The 21,199-nt window shown below is 40.8% G+C and overlaps 1 long non-coding RNA gene across 1 annotated transcript; it reads right to left on the bottom strand.

Annotated features, from left to right (window-relative positions):
• Positions 1 to 5,044: 5,044 nt before the first annotated feature.
• On the bottom strand, positions 5,045 to 17,283 carry LOC116695646 (uncharacterized). Its single transcript, XR_004333507.1, has 3 exons — positions 17,274 to 17,283; positions 14,357 to 14,359; positions 5,045 to 5,136 (listed from the first exon to the last, which is right to left on the bottom strand). It is a non-coding gene; the product is annotated as an uncharacterized LOC116695646 (long non-coding RNA).
• Between the last annotated feature and the right edge of the window lie 3,916 nt (positions 17,284 to 21,199).

The following is a 21,199-nucleotide window of genomic DNA, read 5'->3' as shown; positions in this document are numbered from 1 at the left end:
TCAATCAATAACCCACGTGCAGTAGTATGTAAATAGTACTGTTGAAATTGATAGATGCCATGGAAGTGCAGCCCTGTGCATTTTCAATACAGTAACTGTCATCCAAACTGTAGCCTAAGTTTACATCAGGTAATATTGTCAAAGTACACAGTTACCTTGACAACATGCCTAAACATTTTGAAGACCTTATTTGTGAACAATGACTTATCATTGTCATGACACTGACATGATCATCGACATTACTATTTACTTTTGAAAGATGCAGGATTTTTAGTGACTGACTACAGTGGGGCTCGAAATTTTGGGGACCCCAGGTAAAAAATTGTATTAATGTGCATAAAGAAGCCAAGAAAAGATGGAAAAATCTCCAAAAGGCATCGAATGAAAGATTAGACATTCGTAGAATATGTCACAATGCTCTTTTCATGTCTATCCATTGATTTTCAATTATGTTGAGGTCAGGAGATTGTGAAGGCCATGCCAAAACCTTCAGTTTACTCCTCTTGATGTAATCCACCGTGGATTTTGAAGTGTGTTTAGGATCATTATCCATTTGTAGAAGCCATCTTCTCTTTAACTTCAGCTTTTTCGCAGATTGCATCAAGTTGGCATCCAAAATTTGCTGAAATTTTATTAAATCCATTTTTCCTTCTAGTCGTGAAATGTTCCCTGTGTCACTGGTTGCAATACAATCCCAACGCATGATTGATTTCCCCCCCCCCCCCCCCTTCTTGACAGTTGGACAGAGGTTCTTCTAAATTCTGTGCCCTTTCTTCTCCAAACATACCTTTGCTTATTCCCAAAAGTTCTATTTTAACCTCAACGGTCTACAGAACTTGTTCCCACAATGCATCTGGCTTATCCATATGTTTATTTGCAAACTTCAAACGCTGATTTTTGTGGTGAGGACGTAGAAGAGGTTTTCTTTTGATGACTCTTCCATGAAGACCATATCTGTACTAGTATCTCTTTATAGTGGAATTGTGTGGCACAACAGTGTCTGCCAGGTCTTTCTGGATGGATCGTGGAGTCAAACGTGGCTTTGGACTTGCTTTTCTCACAATCCTGCCAGCTGTTCTGTCTGATATCTTTCTTGGTCTTCCAGATCTTACTTTAACTTCCACTGTTCTTGATGACGGCCATTTCTTAATTACATTCCGAACAGAGGATATTGGCATCTGAAACCCTTTGCTATCTTCTTATAGCCTTCTCCTTCTTTGCGAGCGTCAAATATTTTCAGTTTCAGTTTTCTAGACAACTGCTTAGAAGAAGCCATGGTGCTGATGGTTGGGGCAAGGTCAGATGAGTCTGGGCATGTAAAACCTTAAGATTGACATCAACGGGTCTTTCCAGACGATGATTGAGAACAATCCATGACACTGTCAGGTCTCAACTTTCCAAAGGGGGCTGTGCATGCTAGAAACTCTGCAGGGTGCCCACACAGACGCCATTTTTTTGTTATTTTGAAAGTGTAAATGATGGAAATAAAATCTAACTTTTTGTGACATATTATATAAATGTCTAATCTGGCATTTGAGGCCTTTTGGAAATACATTTTTCCATCTTTTCTTGTCTTCTTTATGCACAATAATACAATTTTTTACAAGGGGTGCCCAAACATTCAAGCCCCAGTGTAACAGTGGATTTGTGAGTAGGACATGACTATTTGTGGAATAAGTGCTGCGGAAATGTACATTATGCTTGAGAACAATCCATGACACTGTCAGGTCTCAGCTTTCCAAAGGGGGCGGTGCATGCTAGAAACTCTGCAGGGTGCCCAAACATTTGCAGATGCCATTTTTTTGTTTTCTGTTATTTTGAAAGTGTAAATGATGGAAATAAAATCTAACTTTTTTTTGACATTTTATACAAATGTCTAATCTGTCATTTGATGCCTTTTGGAGATTTTTCCATCTTTTCTTGGCTTCTTTATGCACGTTAATACACATTTTTACATGGGGTGCCCAAACTTTTGTGCCCCACTGTAGCTTTATAAACATATCTATTATATATTGGAGTTTGTACAAATTGTTCTGAGAAATACACTTATTATTTTGCACATGTTAGGGATGATGTGAAAAACGCACCCAAGCGATTGAGAAAAACTGTAAAAAGCCAGCCAGGGACAGAATCTATACCTAATTCCTAAAGCTAACATTAGCCAAATAAGCTAGCTACAATTGATACAATTGGCTGGGACAGTTGTCTTTTCAGCAATATCGACTGTATGGTTATGAAACAGCCAGCAGAACGGGTGGCATATTTTGAAAAGACTGCTCAATAATGACAACTCATGCTCTCACTCAGCAACCCCCCAGTCCAAGCATGAAGAAGAGTGTGTGGAGGACACATGTTGGTGAAGATCCAACTATCCAAGTTCCATCAGAGGGGGGACAGAAAGCTCAAAGTCTTCACTGACTTTCTTCTCTTTCTCTGCCCATTCTGTTAGATTATTCTATTCTCCCTACTACTTTTGTTTTCAGTCAAATTATCTCTTTCTCTCTCCCACTCTGAACCCAGACACATACTTTTCTTCTTGTTTTTCTTTCTCTCTTCTCTTGAAGTGTAGTCCAGCATGATTTTCACTTCTGTCCCTGTCTGTCCTGTTCTCCATTTCTTTCTGTACCACCTCTCTCCACTAGCGGTGGGCGGATTGATCCAAATATCGATACCAACGCTGGTATCGATATTGATTAAGTGTAATAAGATTGATATTATTTCTCTCCAGTATGCACCGCTGTGGTTTGATCAAAGAGATTACCTGACTGCATCTTTTGTAAACAGGTTGTAAGATACAGTGGTAGCACAACAAATTCATACAAGCATATGGAAATTATGTCCTGGGTTTTCACTTATAATCCAAATATAAAAATTGCAAAAGTCTCTTTTAAAAGTATGTATCTGAAGTCTCTTTTATACAGACCTTAACTACCATAACTACCTTAGTAGCTACCTGTGTAAATTAAAAATAAAATCACGGGTAGGCCAATTTATCTTTGCTATTAATAAGTTGAATCAAAATAATATAATATTTGAAGATATTTAAATTAAAAAAAAGAAATACTCAAAAAAACTAAAATATTTTCGACATGCAGTGTTGTGCCCCCCCCGAGGATGCCCTAGGAGTCACGGACCCCTGTTGAAGGTCTCTGATCTAGGGCCAACCTCATTGGTCAAAGTGGGCGTGGCCTGTTAAACCCCCAAAAAATGCTTCACCAACGTTTCACTTTTGGTTTGCTACCCCAGACTCTGCAGGTCGTCTGGGGTGACTGGCGCGGGGAGGGCTAGGACCCCGTCAGAGCTGCTTGCAGCTCTAGTTTCTCTTGTAGTCCTTCATGTTTTCCACTTCTGTCTCGCTCTGTCTCGTTCCCCATTTCGTTCTATTCCACCTCTCTCAACCCTGTCATTGTCTCTCACATCTCTTACTCTCTCACTTTCTTTTTATTTGTTATTATTTGAGTATCTCTCAACCACTGGCAGACCTTTGTGGATGTAGTCTTGTGGTCCATGTTGAGGCAGCAGTTCTTCTTTTTTTTCTCCCTCTGTCTGTCCTCGTTTTCTGTTGTCCTCACAGTACCGCTGCCACCACGTCCAGCAGTTCCGCTTCTCCACTTGCATCCATTGCTTGCCCCACAGAGGTCTTTTCTTTTTAGGGCTCCACAAATAATTTCTCCCTCACAGAGTAGTTGTGAGTTCAGGCAAGTTCCCCCTAAATAAATAATTAGGGTCCCCCCACCACCACTACCTTCACCTAATTACCAGCTAAACCATAAAGAATTATAGTGGCTACATTTGCAATCCCCATTTTCATCATGAAAACATTTGAATAAAGACTGAGCAAATAAAAAAATAAAAACTTAATTAACATTTTTGTTCAGTTTTCAACGCCATAGGCAATCTCACAGTGGTCATTAGAGTGCTCAGTGTGGAAAAAAATGAGCCGAACTCTATTTAAATGGATTTTTATTTAAAATACCGCAGGTGTGCAGGATGTGCTTGTGAAGTATATCTGTAGTTACTGTAGCTGCAGAAAAACTTGTATACATGTACCCATGCCCAGAGGTGGACACATTCTGAGTCTTTGATAATTTATTACCAAGCTTAATTAAATGTGGACCCCCCCCCCCCCCCCGGCGCCGCTTTAGCTAAACAAGCTTCCATCCAGGCCTTTGCAATGCTAATATGAAGTAAGCAGCGTTTAGGCCTCCAGCAACTAAAAATTGAAGAAAGAGAGAGAAAAATGGGTGAATTTTTCTTAATTTATTTGTAATGCGGCTAATTCCCAATATAATACCCAATTGTTGGCTTTGTTGGATGTGGTCGTATTAGTAATACAATATCAAATGGAGAACAGTGGTCTGTGTGTTTGCTTACACATTGAGCTTACAAAGTGACTGACGCAGATTGAAGCCTTTATCTACCAATTGATGCAAACAACATTTGGATTTTGACGTAAAAATCACAGTTGTAATTAAATGCCTGTCACAGCCAAAGTAGGAATTGGATTAAATAGCAATTTTACACTCACAAAGACATTTCTTTGCTTTTCAGCTCCATTGTTCTATTGTGTAACAGGGGCCGCCAGCAACAGTTGTGACTAATTTCCACAATAATTGGAAAACAAACGGGGGAAAACAATTTGTCATGCTATAAAGTTAGATGAACCAGTCGTACAACTGATTTAATGAACTCCACACTGTGCTGCAACTTTGTAATGCAGAGATGGCTTTGCATTTTTAAAAACGTATTCATTAAAGTCTGAAAATGTTTGACATTTCTATCAATTTCCTTCACACATTATTGTGTTAATCATTCTCGATTTATTCACCAAACTCCTTCCCTTGTGACTCTCGGGTCTGAAGCCATCGCCGAACCTGCATTCTGTCTCGATTCCAGCAGGGGGCGACTCCAGTGGTTCCAAAAATAGAAGTCTATGAGAAATGCCTCTCCTTCCATTTTCATAGTTCATCAGTCTATAGCCTTAATCCGTGCTTTCAAGTCTTCTTCAATGCAGCATGACTTTCATTTACAAATGATGGTGCCATTTATTTAAAAATGAATGATACATTACGGGATGTTTTAGGGGCGTGGCTGCACGCCAACCTGTCAATCAGGACAGAGGCCTAGCAATGCTAGCTAGAATTTTTTTTCAACGTTTTGGTTGTTTTGTCGACACATTTGTTGCTTTTTTCAACGTTTGTGAAGCTTTTATCAAAGTTTTTCGTTTGTTGATTTTTTTTCTCTGCCTTTTGACGTTTGTGTAATTTATTTTTGTCTATTTTTTATATAGAAACTTTTCGAAAATGGGTCAAATATCACCCAGAACAACCGGAGGGTTAAACCTTTACCCTCTCACTGTGTTTTCACTTCATCAAACATTTTTGTTGCCTAAGAATGTCTTATTCGGCATTCTGCCAACCAAGCTAGCTAGCTGACGTTAGCTTTAGCTGGTTTTTTAAGATGAGGTTTGCAGATTCCCTGTACTGCCGTACATGCAGATGAATGGCGGCTGTACCCGGACGTCTGAGTTTACCAGCTGCTTAATCTCTGCTGGATGGCTTGCTTCAGAAGGGTTGAAAATCGGCATATGTCCCCCTTTAGCACCACTGTAACCATAATCAACCCTGGCTTGGCCGCATCCTCCTACACAGCAACACCCTCTTGTCAAAAATCCTCACCTCCTGGACAAAGCACGCCTAGAAATACTCTCATCTCATTCATCTAAAATGCTTGGTCGATGCTTTCATATGTCAACACTTTCTCTAATGGTTGAAGATCTAATTTAGCTGGTGGGTCACTGACTGAAGAAAATGACACCTCCCAAACTATCAGTCAGTCAGACCGGCGGAGAGACGTTGCTGTTCCTAACGCTAGATTTGGTTGATCAAAGACGCTAGCAAAGCTACACAGGACGGAAAATATAAACAGAACAAACTTCAGATTGTTCAGTTCATTGTTTTTAACTATATCTTTAAATGTTACAATTACGCTGAAAATACAGAAATAGACAAGTTTGCCGATTTCGCATGTCTACACAATGCAAATCAAGATTGGGAGATGACAGGCTTAGTTAATAGCAGCCTCACTAAGCATCCACGTCACTAAGCTGCATTGAGTTTCCCCGTTGTTCTATTACTGTATGTCAGATTCTGGGGCTGATGCTAGAACAAAGTGCCAGAGAATGTGTATTGAAACGTGTTCCTGATATTTAAACTAAGAGAACGGAGCCATCGGTTTGAGAAAGCAGTCACCTCTATGAGGAGGTTTCTGAGGACTATGGTTACCTGGTCCTCAGATCTCTGCAGGGTAAATCCAGACAGCTAGCTAGACTATCTGTCCAATAAGAGTTTTCTATCGCACAACTAAAACTACTTTGAATGTAACCATGTTCCACCACAACAACTTCCTTCCTGAGATTATTCTGCAGAGGCATCGCGGCTCCGTCTGGTGCTTACTGCCACCCAAGACGATTGGGGTTGGTTAAAAAAAAAAAGAAAACAGAGGACGTTTTTCTCACACCTGTAATGCTGAAGGTGTGAAAATGAGTCATCCTCAACATTAGTTGTGTTTTGGTTTCAGAATAATGAAGACAGTTTGGAAACAACTAGATACACAATTGGATGTAGGCTCTACAGGAAGATTTTTTTCATATTTTTTCCCCAAATGATGCACAGAGTTTTAGGCATTCTTTTAACAAAGATGTCTTGAAAATGATATAAACAATGTCTGGCTTTGCCCCTGGACAACAAGTGTGATGGTGTGGCTCTAGCTAATCCACGCCAATAGGTTAAATGTGGGGGTGAAGAGCTGATGTTACACTCTCTGTTACACACTCTGTTCTTTTGTTTTATTTTAGTTTAGCAGCCAACTTAGAGACTCTGTTGCTAGAAGACGGTTCAGACCCCCTTAGCAACTAGTGACAAATCTGGTGACTTTCTTTAGAAAGGACAGAAACTTTATGTAGAAAAGAGACTTTGTTTGCTCTTTGTGTCAGTATCTTACAAGCCAGCAGTCAGCCAAGAGATCCTAACAGTGCACAAAGGAATATGCAAGACTATTATGCTAGTGATAATTTCCCTGTCAGTACTAAATTTCAATAAACAGCAGAAACCGTCAGCACTTACTGGACGGCCACATCATTATGGAAGGAATGCCCATTAAACAATGTGATTTATGATAAAAAGGATTCTGAATAGCAAACCATTAACAGTACTGGTGTTTTTCCATTCCAATACATGGTACCGACTACTACTTGCCTCTTTTGGTTTTCCATTACTAAAAAAAGACCCTGGTACCTGCTAACAGGCACTTTTTGTTTTACCTCAGTCAAGGTTTCAACTGTTTAAATATACATTTAAACAGTTAATATGACATTAAAATAAGGAATGCTGGTTTCAGAATCACTTGAATTAACAAGTGTCCATGGTGCAAAACATATTTGTGTTAAAGCCGGGCTTGGCATTAAGGCTTTTTTAGCCCTCCAAGTGTCTGATATGTTTTATTTGCCCGATGGTGAGACTTACTGGTCCGAACGTACAAAACATGTTCTTACTCATTCCTTGAATTAGTGGAGGTACAGCTTTGGGGGCTTGTGGCTTTTTTAGCAATTGTGTTATCAAATATCTGAACAACAACGTTACTGTTGCCTTCAAAGAGGATGCACTAATATTTGATCAACAACCTGGATACATCCTTTATCTATCCAGAATGACATGAGAACACTGAAAATAAAATTGGCACAATGAATGAAAAATAGGCTCAAAATGTCATTTATCCCAACAGCCACTGGCCTCTTAAACAGGTAGTTTTATGCTTTATTCATCTATATGACTTGTTGTTGTGATTCTTCCATTGCTTGTCTGGTGTCCTTAGTACTGCTGGCTGTACATCAAATTGCCCCTGGGGGAATAATACAATTTTCCTGATCTTTGAAAAATGTCAATACGATGCATGTACATTATTATTTATGTATGGATGTTGTGTCAAACAACACAGGATTGCAGTTCCTTTCTGTGTTATTTTCTTCCTAACCAATACCGTCCCGTTGTTTCGTCCCCCAGATTGTGTCCCTGCGCACGGGGACAACGCCCTGCGCGTAGCGGTCCGTGCCCCAGTGTCCCGTCTTTGTCACCATCCCGCGTTTTAATCCTCTTCCTGTGTAAATCCTTATTTTTTTCTTAAGTTGTTTATCTTTATTTCTTTGGTTTATCTCGGTTTTTACCCTCTTCTTAAACTCCTGTAGCACTTTGGGATTGAGTTTTCAATGAAAAGTGCTATTACAAATACAATGTATTATTATTATTTGGACAAGATAGAGAAAACCCGCAGAGGGAACAGTAAGATTGGACAATGTAGTACTATATTACATAAGTGGAAAAATTACTGTATGTTTTTGCAGCGATCTATCTTGATGTACACGTGTTTCTGCTTTGAGTGTGTATGCATGCGCGTGGAACTGCAGATCATCTTCATGATCGGCAGCGGTCTGCGCAGGCTGCCGACAGGTGGCGGACCATGCTTCAGATCGTAAAGTCAGACGAGGGGACACAGAGGCAACTTAGGTAGAAAATCAGACAATCAATGAGCCATAGAATGGGCTGACCTTTCCCATTTCATCATTTGTCTGGCTTCTAATAGAAACTGTGCCGTGCAAGATTGAACAGTGATATGTGGCTGGCCCTCATTACGGACTCTTACAGAGGCAAACATGCTGCTGAAAATGTCTGCTTGAGCTGTGCTTGTGTGTGTGTGTATCATCTGTGGCTCCTTACATGGTAATAGCTCTCTAATCAGATTTTAAGTAATGAAATTGAAGGCTAACCTCCACGGCCCCGTGTGTTTTCTGGCCTTTCCCTGGCAGGAAGAAGTTAGCAGTTACTCATTTACCCAAATATTGATTTGTATCTGCCAGGATGCCCAATTGTTTGGCCTGTGGAAAGTAATTGAAAGATTTCTGCTGTTATTGTTCTCCAATTTAATCACCACCGTTGGCACACACACACACACGCACACACACACGCACACACACACACACACGCACACACACACGCACACACACAAACACAGTTATTAAGACGCATTATCACATACAAAAACAGATACAAATGCAGCCCCATTGCACATATGATTTTATTATACTCTTAGTTTCTTTTAACATTCCACATTCATCATCTACCAACCACAGATATGGCAATCTTTTGAAAGATTTAGCCCTTGTTGCTAGGCTCCCGAGCGCTCTTCATCATTTCCAGATTTACTTGCTTGCCTCATTTTCATTCGCAATAAAGTGCTAGTCCCAAAATTGTAAGCATCACTCAAACATTCTCCGGATTTCTCCTCCCACAGCAGCTATGCAACATCACAGCTGATACACACAGGAGACATTAGTTTAGGAGAGCGAGTGCATGATGAAAGGGGCGACCTGCTGGCGGGAGGAAGCTGGCCCACCTTGGATAATAGCAGCAGCTTGAATCGCCATACTTGGTCAACCTCTCAGCCATCTGCTGGTACCATGGGAGTCCCCCCCACCCCCCATCCTATCAGCCAGGACTCTGTTGGGGTGGCTGCTACATACGCTGTCATCTCTGAACCCCTGCCCGATTACGCTTCATCTGCCGCCTGAAACAAAGCACAGTTTGATTCAGAGCGCAGTTTGAAGTAAACCAGGGACATGAAGGGAAATCGAGGGTGAAGGATGATGTTGAAAGTTTGCTAATACGAGTGGCGTGAGACTGGAGAGACTCTGAGGTGATAACATATGAGGCCTTTGGGGGTTCACTCATGACATCATTGTTTTTGGCTTGTGACTATTTAAGCCAGGGGTCTTCAACAAGAGTTACCGTATTCTTGTTTTTGGGTCAAATGGCCTTTTGAAAGGGACAGCTAGGGGCGCTACTATGATAGCATCAAAATCACTATTTTTTATATATTTTTGAAACTTTAAGAGGGCTCGACACAACATGAGACTTTGCTCCAAGTATCACCAGGGGCTCTACACATGAACTCAGGATTGAGAACGTTGTTTGTGTACATTCATAAAAACACCCAAGGTTGCATTTTGGTGAGAGTTACGCTTTAATTAGCTTTGTAACATTAATATAAAAAAGTTAAAGCTTTTAACTGAAAGAAAGACAGAACGTGTGTATGTGTTTTCATTATCCCCTACACCTACAGCTGTCCTCAAATGCACCGCACTTAGTTCACACTCAATCATTTCGCAGTTTAAACCCATACTAATGCAATTGAGAGCCCATTTAGCTTTAGATCACGGCGCTGGTGGGTGGCCTCACATTCTGATGGGCTTGCTTTTGAATTAGTAAGCCCCCCCCGATACATTTTAAAAGGCTCATGACGTTAAATGTGAAACACAGAATGTTGAGAAAGGCGCTCTAGCAAGGCCATGCTAATGATGTCAATATTGATTACTCGGTCTCACTTAAGCTCTTCTGCAGCTCTTTGACAGAGAGCGAGAGCGAGAGAGAGAGAGAGAGAGCTTGGTGTCTACATGTGTGGGTTTTGAATAAAAAGTCAGAGTGTGAAGTCGGCACTGGGCCTTTCTTTGCAACGCAGGTGATTCATGTGATTCAAATTGAGTTGCTGCTGCTTTGAAAACATTTGTACATCCTCATTAGTGTACAAATCATCCACTGAGGTGTAGCAGCGCGCTCCGTCCGAGGGATCGCAGTTGTAAAACCTCCATCCGCTCCAATCAGACTGAATCCAAGTCCCTGCCATAGCTGCTGACCACCTGGTGAAATACTACTTGGGCTTGCGAGTTCTACAGTGGCTCGATTAGAATGTGTTCGCTGCACACTCTTGCAAACCGTGCCTACATCCTTAATCACTCGGCAGAAAATCTTTGAGGGCTTAAAGCAGCTATTACAGTAAAGTCAATCGATAATGACAGGTTTTAGGAAGACCAAATGACTTTTAATGGATTTTAAAAAGGTGGCATAAATAATGCACAGGCTTAGGTGTATAATTACAGCTGACTGCCAGCTTCTGTTTAACCAAATGTATGTAAAAAGAGACAGTTCAACCCCTTCCTTTTTACCAAGCTCCTAAAATAAAAAGCTGAGCGTAATAATAAGGTTGACCTCTCTTATGCACACCGTGGCTGATGAAAGCCAAACTGTCACTGCAAATTAATGGCATCCAAAAGCCAAGCGCTTCCATTTCAAAGTGCTTCCTGTCGGGACGCTGCATGCAGACCAAGGTGCTGTCTCCATTGCTGTGCCACTGAGGTTTGATGCACCAGATCCAGCCGGGCTTATGTCGGGCCGCTCACCCCAGCTGGCCTCTGTGGTGTCCCTTGTGCCGGGCGCTCCCTCAGCACGGCTCCACAACAGCCCTGCGGACAATACTTTGGTTCACTTGAATCTGTGTGTGAACCTAAAGTTGACCAGTGCAAAGCACCGTACACCAATCTCACTCATGGTGTTGAAGTGTCTAGACAGCTTTACTTGAACAGCCGGGACCATTAGAGATGAGAGGTGTGAAATAACAAGCAGATCTAAAGACAGAGTGACAATATTTCACGCATTTGTTTATCTTCACACCTCCAATATTCATTTGCCTGACATTCGAAAAAAGATAAGACACTGTAGATTAATTTTATGGAGACACCATAGACTATAAAAATAATGCACGAAACATCAGTGAGTAGCCTAAATAAGATAATATCCCTTTACTGTACCTGCCGGTCACATACAATGAGATTCAGTTGCACCATCTGATCAAACCTCTTACATTGGCACACATGCAACTCACATACACAATTGTCAACATATGCTAGTTGAGCAGTGTTGCTCTAGCTGTCGCCAGCTTGTTATTTTGGAGTTTGGAGGGGCCATATTTGGACAAAAGAGAAGAGCTGGGGAGGATGATGCGGTCAAGTGTTTCAATGGTTTCAATGGCGCTGCACCAAGCTTAATGCAAATGGGAGAAAGTCATTGATTTTCAACCCTTCTGAGGCAAGTTATCAGGTACCAGGTACTGGTGCTGTACATCAGAATGTATGGCAGTACACAGACCTTGTTGAAAATATGTCAACTTTCCTTTAAGTCACCAGCTGACCTTAGCGCTATCTAGCTAAGGTGGCTAGGGTGGTTGGCAGATTGCTGAACAAGACATTTTTAGGTGAGCAAAATATTGCAATTAATTTATGATGCATAGGGAAAACACAGTGAGATGGTCAAAGTTTAAGATTAAAACATAGACAACACCCAAAAACTGTTATAATTTTGGTATATTGCTTTGTTTTCTGTTCCTCCTTCTCTGTTTTTTTGGTTCTGTCTTTGGTTTCTGTTTGTGTCCTTATTTCCTCCCGGGTCTTGTGTTGTGCCTCTCTTGTGTTCCCTTGAGTGTCTGTATGTTCTGTTTCCTGTTTTATTTTGATAGTCTGGGTCTCGGTCTTGTGATTCACCTGATGTATCATCTGTTCCCTCATTACCTCTTGTATTTAACCTCTGTGTTCTCTTGGTCTCTTGTCAGATTGGTTTGTGAGTTTGTGTTTTCTAGACGGTGTGTTCCACGGTTTCCTTCCCTGTGATCCGTCTTCCCCTCGTGAGTCTTACCAGTGTCTGTGTTCCTGCTGTGGGTTTTCTTTTTCCCTGACCTTTTGGATTTTTGAGATTTTGTATTCTGTTTTTGGCATTTTTATCCCTTTGTGTCCTTGGACTCTTTTTGTTAAATAAACCCTCAGCTACATACTCTCCTGCCTACTTGTCATCTCTGTGTTTTGGTCCTTATTCTGCAACAAATGTAACAAAAACAAGTTCATGGCTATTCTAATATCCACAGGGCCATGTTTAGCATTGCTAAGTCTCTGTCCTGATTGACATCCCCTGATAAATTGCCTATTTTACTATAAATGGGACCACAATTTACATTATTTATTTATGAGAGCATAAACTCATTTTGAAAATGTTTACTGACATAATACATCAGAGTCAGTAGTAGATTTCTATAGAAACAGACTCACAGTATTTTGGAGCCAGTGGAGTCGCCCCTGCTAGAAACTAGATAGAATGCAGGTTTCTGCCAGCGATTTGATTTCTCCCTGCAGCTCGGTCTGGAAACCTGCACATTTAATTATCCTTTTTAAATTTAGCTGGAACCAATCACAAACTGGCTTATCCACCTGGCGTGCTTCTGGCAAATGATGAGAGAAGCAACCAAGCAGCTTCATTTCAACATGGCGGCCACCGAACGCGACCGAAGCTCAGCAAACCCGTTGAGGCCACTGTCGCTTCTACGTCACTCGGATCGTTGGTCTGATTGGTTGAAGGACCATCCAATTGCTTACAGAGTCATTTGAACTTTGCCTGTTGGTCCCACCTCTTGTACAGAGAAAACACAGAGCAGTCTCCCCAGACCAACGCTCAATCACAGATCTATTGAGCTTGGTTTGGTCTGCTGATAGCCAGAATAGATGTAATGCACTTCAGCATTGGCTTCACTCTTGAGCCCCGGAAGTTGCCGTTTGGGTGACACATTGTTTTCTCTTACGTCATTCTCTCTCTACCTGCTATGCCTGTTAAGTATCATGCTTGCATTTCTGGCAGCCATTCTGTAGGTGGAACTTCATGGGTATAAACAAAAACACAGTTGACATGTCCTCCATCCTCGTTGTAAATACTACAGCAAATGTAAATTTATATTTTCATATGTATGATTCGCAACTTTATTTTGAATGCGTACTTGTGTTTTTTTCTTTTCTCTAACTACGTACAGTATATTGTGACAGTAGTGCACCAAAATCCCAAGAAACTATTCTGGTACTGTATGTGAACACATTATTGGCAATAAACCTGTTTCTGATTCTTATCAGCTCAAGAGATGAACAAGTGAATAAAAGAATATTCTGAATCACTGCACCTGCTCAGATCTTAGGTCAAAGGTGTAACTTCTAAATTGTGTGTGGGACTACAGACTATAGGGACGTCACCTTTGGTGTTTCATGCCTAATTAGGCTGGAGTGTATTTAAAGTATTAATGATGACTGGTGTGATTATGTAAATGTTATGTAACTAATATACGAGGCTCTTCATCTTGGCGGAGATCCCGTCTAATGAAAATGTATCAATCTTGGCTATTTGGCCCATTTTTTATCATACTGTTCCTCGTGAATACAATTCCTTTTAGCTGCTCCAATCAATATTTTTTATAATAATGGATCAAATGACTGTGTAATGTTAAGGTGTCGCTCGTAGTGATGAACATACAAAGAATTATTACTAATACTGCAGTTTCCATCAACTTAACAAATATTTTTAGCTTGTTGTTTTTGATTTTCCGGCCCACAACTCCATTGTTATTCCACAGCCACAGTGGGCAGCTATTTTTTTTAATAGACCCACTGTTCACTACTTGTCCAAAACCAAACAGCAGACAAAGTTAGGGACTACCTGGTGATCAAAGATGAGCATTTAGCAACCAAAAAGCCAGATATTCTTTCTCAGGAGTTGGTGGAGACCAAAACAAAGCTAAAAGGAAAGTGACAATTGGATTGAGATTCATACAATCCAACTCAAAGTAAATGCTAAATCTTTCACATTCATCATAACACATTTATAGGGCGATAACATGTCCATGTTGTGTTTGCAAAATTCATACTGCCTCTAATGGGTAGAGGAAGCGCACCAATTTTCCACAAATGTTGACTGCTGGAACATATACACACCAAAAAGCCAATGTACCATCTGAACAGACATTAGTCTGAACTCAGAACTAATCAGAAACTCTGATTCCTTCTGAAATTCCCCTGCAGTCTCTCATTTTTCCTCTCATCTTCATACATTTAAGAAGCAGATTCATAAAGCCTGAATATTTCACTCAAGTTCGAGACACATTCAACTCACTTTGCCCCAGATGAATTTCCTTTAATTGCGTATTTCCATTGGCTTTGTATGTAATCGTGCCGCATCGTAAATTCATTCAGCCTCTTAACTTCACTTTTGTTGGCTTTTGAATCTTAGAGATACACGTTAATGATGGAATGCAAATGAGGTAAATCCTAGCTAGCTGAGGTAAATCCTGTTTGTATGGAAGTTCCAAATAAAAGACGAACATAATCCAATGTGATGAAGTACAGTGTGGTTATTTTAAAGTATGTCCTAATGGAAATTACAGAACAGTTGCTGTTATGAAAATTGCAAAGCCTATACAGTGGTAGAAGATTTTGGCCATATCGCGCACCCCTACTTGGTGGTGTTTGTACCTTGATGGTCCTGGGGGATTTATGGTACCAGCTTCTACCTTGCAAGAAAAAGGAGCAGAATAACTCTTTCTGTATGTCTTCCCTCATTTCTTTCTTTCCCTACCTCCCACAATTCCTGACTGACAGTTTTCTCCCTCAAAATCCTTTTCCATCTGTCTCCTGCCCTCTGCTCTCCCTCCTCATCAATTCCTCCATTACACTTCTGGTCTCGTCTCTTGTCGCCCATGCTTCAACGTCTGGCTACACCACAATACTAGACAAAGTTAACTGCGCACCCAATACAGTAATGTGAGCTATTCAACTACATGCAATGTTATTTGCTTGTAGCAGTGTATCTCCGTGTGTACTTTGTCCAAAACAATCCCACCCAACAGTCCCAAAACGTCCCAGTTAGGGAGGAAATTCTTATTAAATCCTTGCAATTGTTCCCTGAAAGAACCAAGCAGGCCTGCCTTGATGAATGATCCAAATTTACTTAACAACTTGCCATTGTTAACGTGTAGCGTGCCAGCTCAAAGTTTGTTGTTTCCTTTATTGAAGGGAGTTTATGTTTTGACTAGGGATGAGCGAGTACAGCATTATCTGTATCTGTATCTGTATACCACATGAATTATCTGTATCCGGATCCGTACTGGATGTGGATGTGTGGGCGGCTGTGGCTCGGTGGTAGAGCGGTTGCCTGCCAATCGGAAGGTTGGTGGTTCGATCCCCACCCCTGCAGTCATTGTCGAAGTGTCCTTGGGCAAGACGCTGAACCCCGAGTTGCCCCCGGTGCTGCGCAGCAGAGTGTGAATGTGTGTGAGTGTTTATCTGATGAGCAGGTGGCACCTTGTACGGCAGCCCCGGCCACAGTGTATGAATGTGTGTGAATGGTGAATGTTTCCTGTAGATGTAAAAGCGCTTTGAGCAGTTGTTAAGACTGGAAAAGCGCTATATAAATACAGCACATTTACATTTACATTTACTCGGAGTGGGCGGGGCCTAGACCGGAAGTGGTCAGATTTAACCCGGACGTGGTTCAGGTTCTCTTGAAATGTGCAGGGCTTTAACCGGTATGTTATTTAAGCATGCAATTGATATGAATTGATCAGAAATTGTTATATTTATTGCTGATTAGAAAACTATTTACATGACAGCATCAAGCTTCAGATCAATGGTGTTGTCATGGTAACAAACTATATAGGCCTACAGTATATAACAAGTTTTGCAACAATAAATACAGCAATGTGGTTGCAATTATTAAGTAAATTGTAATGAACAAGAGTTTTCATACTCAATAATATAACTTTATTTTTTTAACTTTTAATTTTTCTATTATCAGTGTGATCAATTTTTTTTTTATTGGTTCTTTTTTATTTTCCCACCAGGTATGTGTGAGTGTCTGTGCCTGTGAGTGAGATATATATATACTGTACATATATATATATATATATAGAGAGAGAGAGAGAGCGAGAGAGAGAGAGAGAGAGAGAGAGAGAGAGAGAGAGAGAGAGAGAGAGAGACAGGGGGGGGGGGTTTGAATGTGTTTGTGTGTGTATCTTAATTTGTAATATTATTCATTTATACCGCAACTGCATTTTATATTTATTATAAAACACAGCAAGAACGTTTCAGACTCTCAAAAAAACTGGTTAGAACCAGCAGGCAGTTTAAAAAAAACAAAAAAAACCTCCGACGGCAGAGATGCAACCTGAGTCCCATTCTACCAACACCATGTCTGAACAAACCCCACGGTTACCAGAAGTCTCCTGGTTACTAGGTACTAGTTCAAACTGAAGTATAAAACAAACCTGAAGCTTGAAGAAACCCTAAATATTAACAGAAAAAGCCCCGCGGACCAGAAGGGGGGAACTGTTCACTTCTCCGTGTCTCGTGTGCGAGTGAGAGGCACACAGCAACGGGAGTCTGTCTGTGTCGGGAGGGGCGCTGGGACTAGCCAATCACAGAATAGTGTAGGGGAGGGGCGCTGGGACTAGCCAATCACAGAATAGTGTAGGGGAGGGGCGCTGGGACTAGCCTATCATAGAATAGTGTAAGGGAGAGGCGTTGTGACTGGCACTGTGACTAGCCTATCACAGAACGGAGACACAGTCAATGGAGAATTTCATTGAATCCGAGTACAGATATTGACTCGCATTACTCGCATAATACTTGTACTCGGCAAAAGTGCTTTATCCGTACCGGATACTCGTTTCAGCCGAGTACTCGGCTTATCCTATGGAGCTAGAACAGTGACAGTAACCTGTGGTATTGAAAATAAAATTTGGCATTGAAACAACAAATATCGGCATTGAAAACTGTTGAACTGAAGGATAAAACACAAACATCAAAAAGTAATAATCTCATAATCCTATGATATTATTTCACTTTGACATTTGTTTGCATCATGATAGGTTTTTCAATGTCAATGTAAATTTTTTCTTGATGTCCGTGTCTTTTCAGTGACAGTTTTTTTTTTTACGCTGTCAAGATTTTTACAATGTCACTGTTTTCAGTTTCAACTTTCTGTCACTGTTTTGGCATAGGGAGGAGGGGCCTGAGGGGAGGGATAAAGGGGGCGGGGCTTGTGGGTAATTTACATAGGCTACTGGCGAGAGACCGCACCTCCATAGGATCCTGCCATTTTTAAACACAGAAGCAGCTGGTTTAGTGTTACTTTTAATGTAGTTTGTCAGTGAATGCGTCCACCTTTTAGTGAGTGTGTGATTTGCCTAGAAACCTATTATGTGGAAAAATGGCCGATATGAACAGACTTACTTGAGATTTGGAGGTTCCAGGTGAAAGTGTGGAAGACATTGCAGATATGCGTTTTTAACAACTCTGGAGGATTTGTCTGGAGGTGCTGTCTCTCGCCAGTAGCCTCTGTAAATTACCCGTAAGCCCCGCCCCCTTTATCCCTCCCCTCAGGCCCCTCCTCCCTACGCCAAAACAGTGACAGAAAGTTGAAACTGAAAACAGTGACATTGTAAAAATCTTGACAGCGTAAAAAAAAAAACTGTCACTGAAAAGACACGGACATCAAGAAAAAATTGACATTGAAAAACCTATCATGATGCAAACAAATGTCAAAGTGAAATAATATCATAGGATTATGAGATTATTACTTTTTGATGTTTGTGTTTTATACTTCAGTTCAACAGTTTTCAATGCCGATATTTGTTGTTTCAATGCCAAATTTTATTTTCAATACCACAGGTTACTGTCACTGTTCTAGCTCCATATCATCCCTAGTTTTGACCCTCGCATATCCCTCAAGCCAAATTGACCCAGGACTTATATGGGGTTTTAAAAACAATTCTGATATACAAATATTGTCTTTTTCTCAATTTCAAACAACTGATAACATATATGTTGAGGGAATGTAATCAGTTTCTACTAGAACACAATTAACAATGGAAGTGTTATTCGTTTTTGTCATAAAGTTATGATTCATGTTAAAAATCCTCTATTTGATCATTCTTATTTTGGAAAAAACATCAGTGGTCATATCCAGAATCATTTGTTTATCACAGAAAATACCGTGGTGTGAAAAAAGTGTTTGCCCCCTTCCTCATTTCCTGTTTCCTGTTTGTCACACTTAAGTGTTTTCGGAACATCAAACCAATTTAAACAATAGTCAAGGACAACACAGTAAACACAAAATGCAATTTGTAAATGAAGGTGTTTTTTTATTAAGGTGAAAAAAAATCCAAACCATCATGGCCCTGTGTGAAAAAGTGATTGCCCCCCTTGTTAAACATACTATAACTGTGGTTGTCCACACCTGAGTTCAATTTCTCTAGCCACACCAGGCCTGATTATTGCCACACCTGTTCACAATCAGGCATCACTTAAATAGGAGCTGCTTGACACAGTAATGGGCCACCAAAGATCCTTAAAAGCTACACATCATGCCGAGACCCAAGAAATTCAGGAACATTGAAAGAAAGTAATTGAGATCTATCAGTCTGGAAAGGGTTATAAGCCATTTCCAAGCTTTGGGAATCCAGCAAACCACAGTGGAGCCATTATCCACAAATGGTGAAGACATGGAACAGTGGTGAACCTTCCCAGGAGTGGCCGGCCCGCCCAAAATTACCCCAAGAGCACATCGACGACTCATCCAAGAGGTCACAAAGAAACCCCACAACAACGTCCAAAAACTGCAGGCCTCACTTGCCTCAGTTAAGGTCAGCGTTCATGCCTCCACCATCAGGAAAAGAGTGGCAAAAATGGCCTGCATGGCAGAGTTCCAAGGAGAAAACCACTGCTGAGCAAAAAGAACATCAAGCTTGTCTCAATTTCTCCAAACACATCTTGATGATCCCCAAGACTTTTGGGACAACATTCTGTGGACCGATGAGACAAAAGTGGAACTCTTTGGAAGGTGTGTGTGTCCAAGTATATCTGGCGTAGAAGGAACACTGCATTTCATAAAAAGAACATTATACCAACAGTAAAATATGGTGGTGGTAGTGTGATGGTCTGGGGCTGTTTTGCTGCTTCAGGACCTGGAAGACTTGCCGTGATAAAAGGAACTATGAATTCTGCTGTCCACCAAGAGATCCTGAAGGAGAATGTCCGACCATCTGTTCGTGTACTCAAGCTGAAACGAACTTGGGTTCTGCAGCAGGACAATGATCCTAAACACACCAGCAAGTCCACCACCGAATGGCTGAAGAAAAACAAAATGAAGACTTTGGAGTGGCCTAGCCAAAGTCCTGACCTGAATCCTATTGAGATGTTGTGGTATGACCTTAAAAAGGCCGTTCATGCTCGAAAACCCTCTAATGTAACTGAATTAGGACAATTCTGCAAAGATGAGTGGGCCAAAAGTCCTCCAGGACGCTGTAAAAGCCTCATTGCACGTTATCGCAAACGCTTGGTTGCAGTTGTTGCTGCTAAGGGTGGCCCAACCAATCCATGATGGTTTGGATTTTTTTTTCACCTTTTAATAATAAACACCTTCATTTACAAATTGCATTTTGTGTTGTCCTTGACTATTGTTTAAATTGGTTTGATGTTCCGAAACACTTAAGCGTGACAAACATGCAAAGGAACAGGAAATGAGGAAGGGGGCAAACACTTTTTCACACCACTGTAAGGTAAGACCATTGATTTACAGGTAGACAAAATGTATGGTTGTATTTTTCTTCTTGAAAAATGTTTAAGTGGGTCCATTTGACCCAAACACCGTACAAGGGTTAATAGAGTCTGGGGTCAACTGTGACCCAAATAGACAATTTATCAGCGCAGAGTAATTGAGGAATCAAATCCTTTGGGCCACCAGCAGTGTAGATCAAATGTAGATCAATGTATCCGTTGAGTAAATTGACTGGAAGCTATTATGACTGTTTTTTTTTTTTGGTGATGTTACACCTCTGTTAAATTAGTCATGCAGTTCTGATGGACACCTTTGACATTATTGCAGCTCCAGCACCTGAATGCTAACGCTCACATCAAAAAGCTCATCCAGGCACTTGGAAGATGATTTTAAACTCATCCTCAAGGATCAGATCTTTTGAGGATCTGTCGAATTCCTCTGCAACAGAGCAAAAAGAGATGCAAGTTTAGATTATTTTGGCTTTCTTTTCCACCCTTCAACTCTAGTATGTAATAAGCCTGCAGCACTTTCTACAGCTATTGATTGTTGGCAAGAAGAGATAGCCGGTCTAACCTCTACGTTTTTCTCTAATCCAACATTTTTCGTCCTATCAAAATGAAGGTCGTCCATTTTCATGGCTCCCACGTGTCGAGCCGCTAATGACAATCACAAAATCAATTAAATCAATCGAGAGATATTTAAACAGAAATTGCCTGATCCGCGCAGGTAGCCTGAAACGAGATGTGTTCAGATACAGATCTTTTGTTGTCCATGAAATCCACACTGATTAGACCATGAAATTAAATCATTTACCGATACACCACGCTCGCTGTGTTTATCTTGATAAAAGCGTGCAAATTGACATTTTAAACTACATCAGCCGTGCATCAAGATTG

This window comes from Etheostoma spectabile, chromosome 2 (genome assembly GCF_008692095.1).
Source record: "Etheostoma spectabile isolate EspeVRDwgs_2016 chromosome 2, UIUC_Espe_1.0, whole genome shotgun sequence".
Lineage (NCBI taxonomy): Eukaryota > Metazoa > Chordata > Actinopteri > Perciformes > Percidae > Etheostoma > Etheostoma spectabile.
Note: the sequence above shows the minus strand (reverse complement) of the source record. Positions and strands in the feature narration are given on the sequence as shown.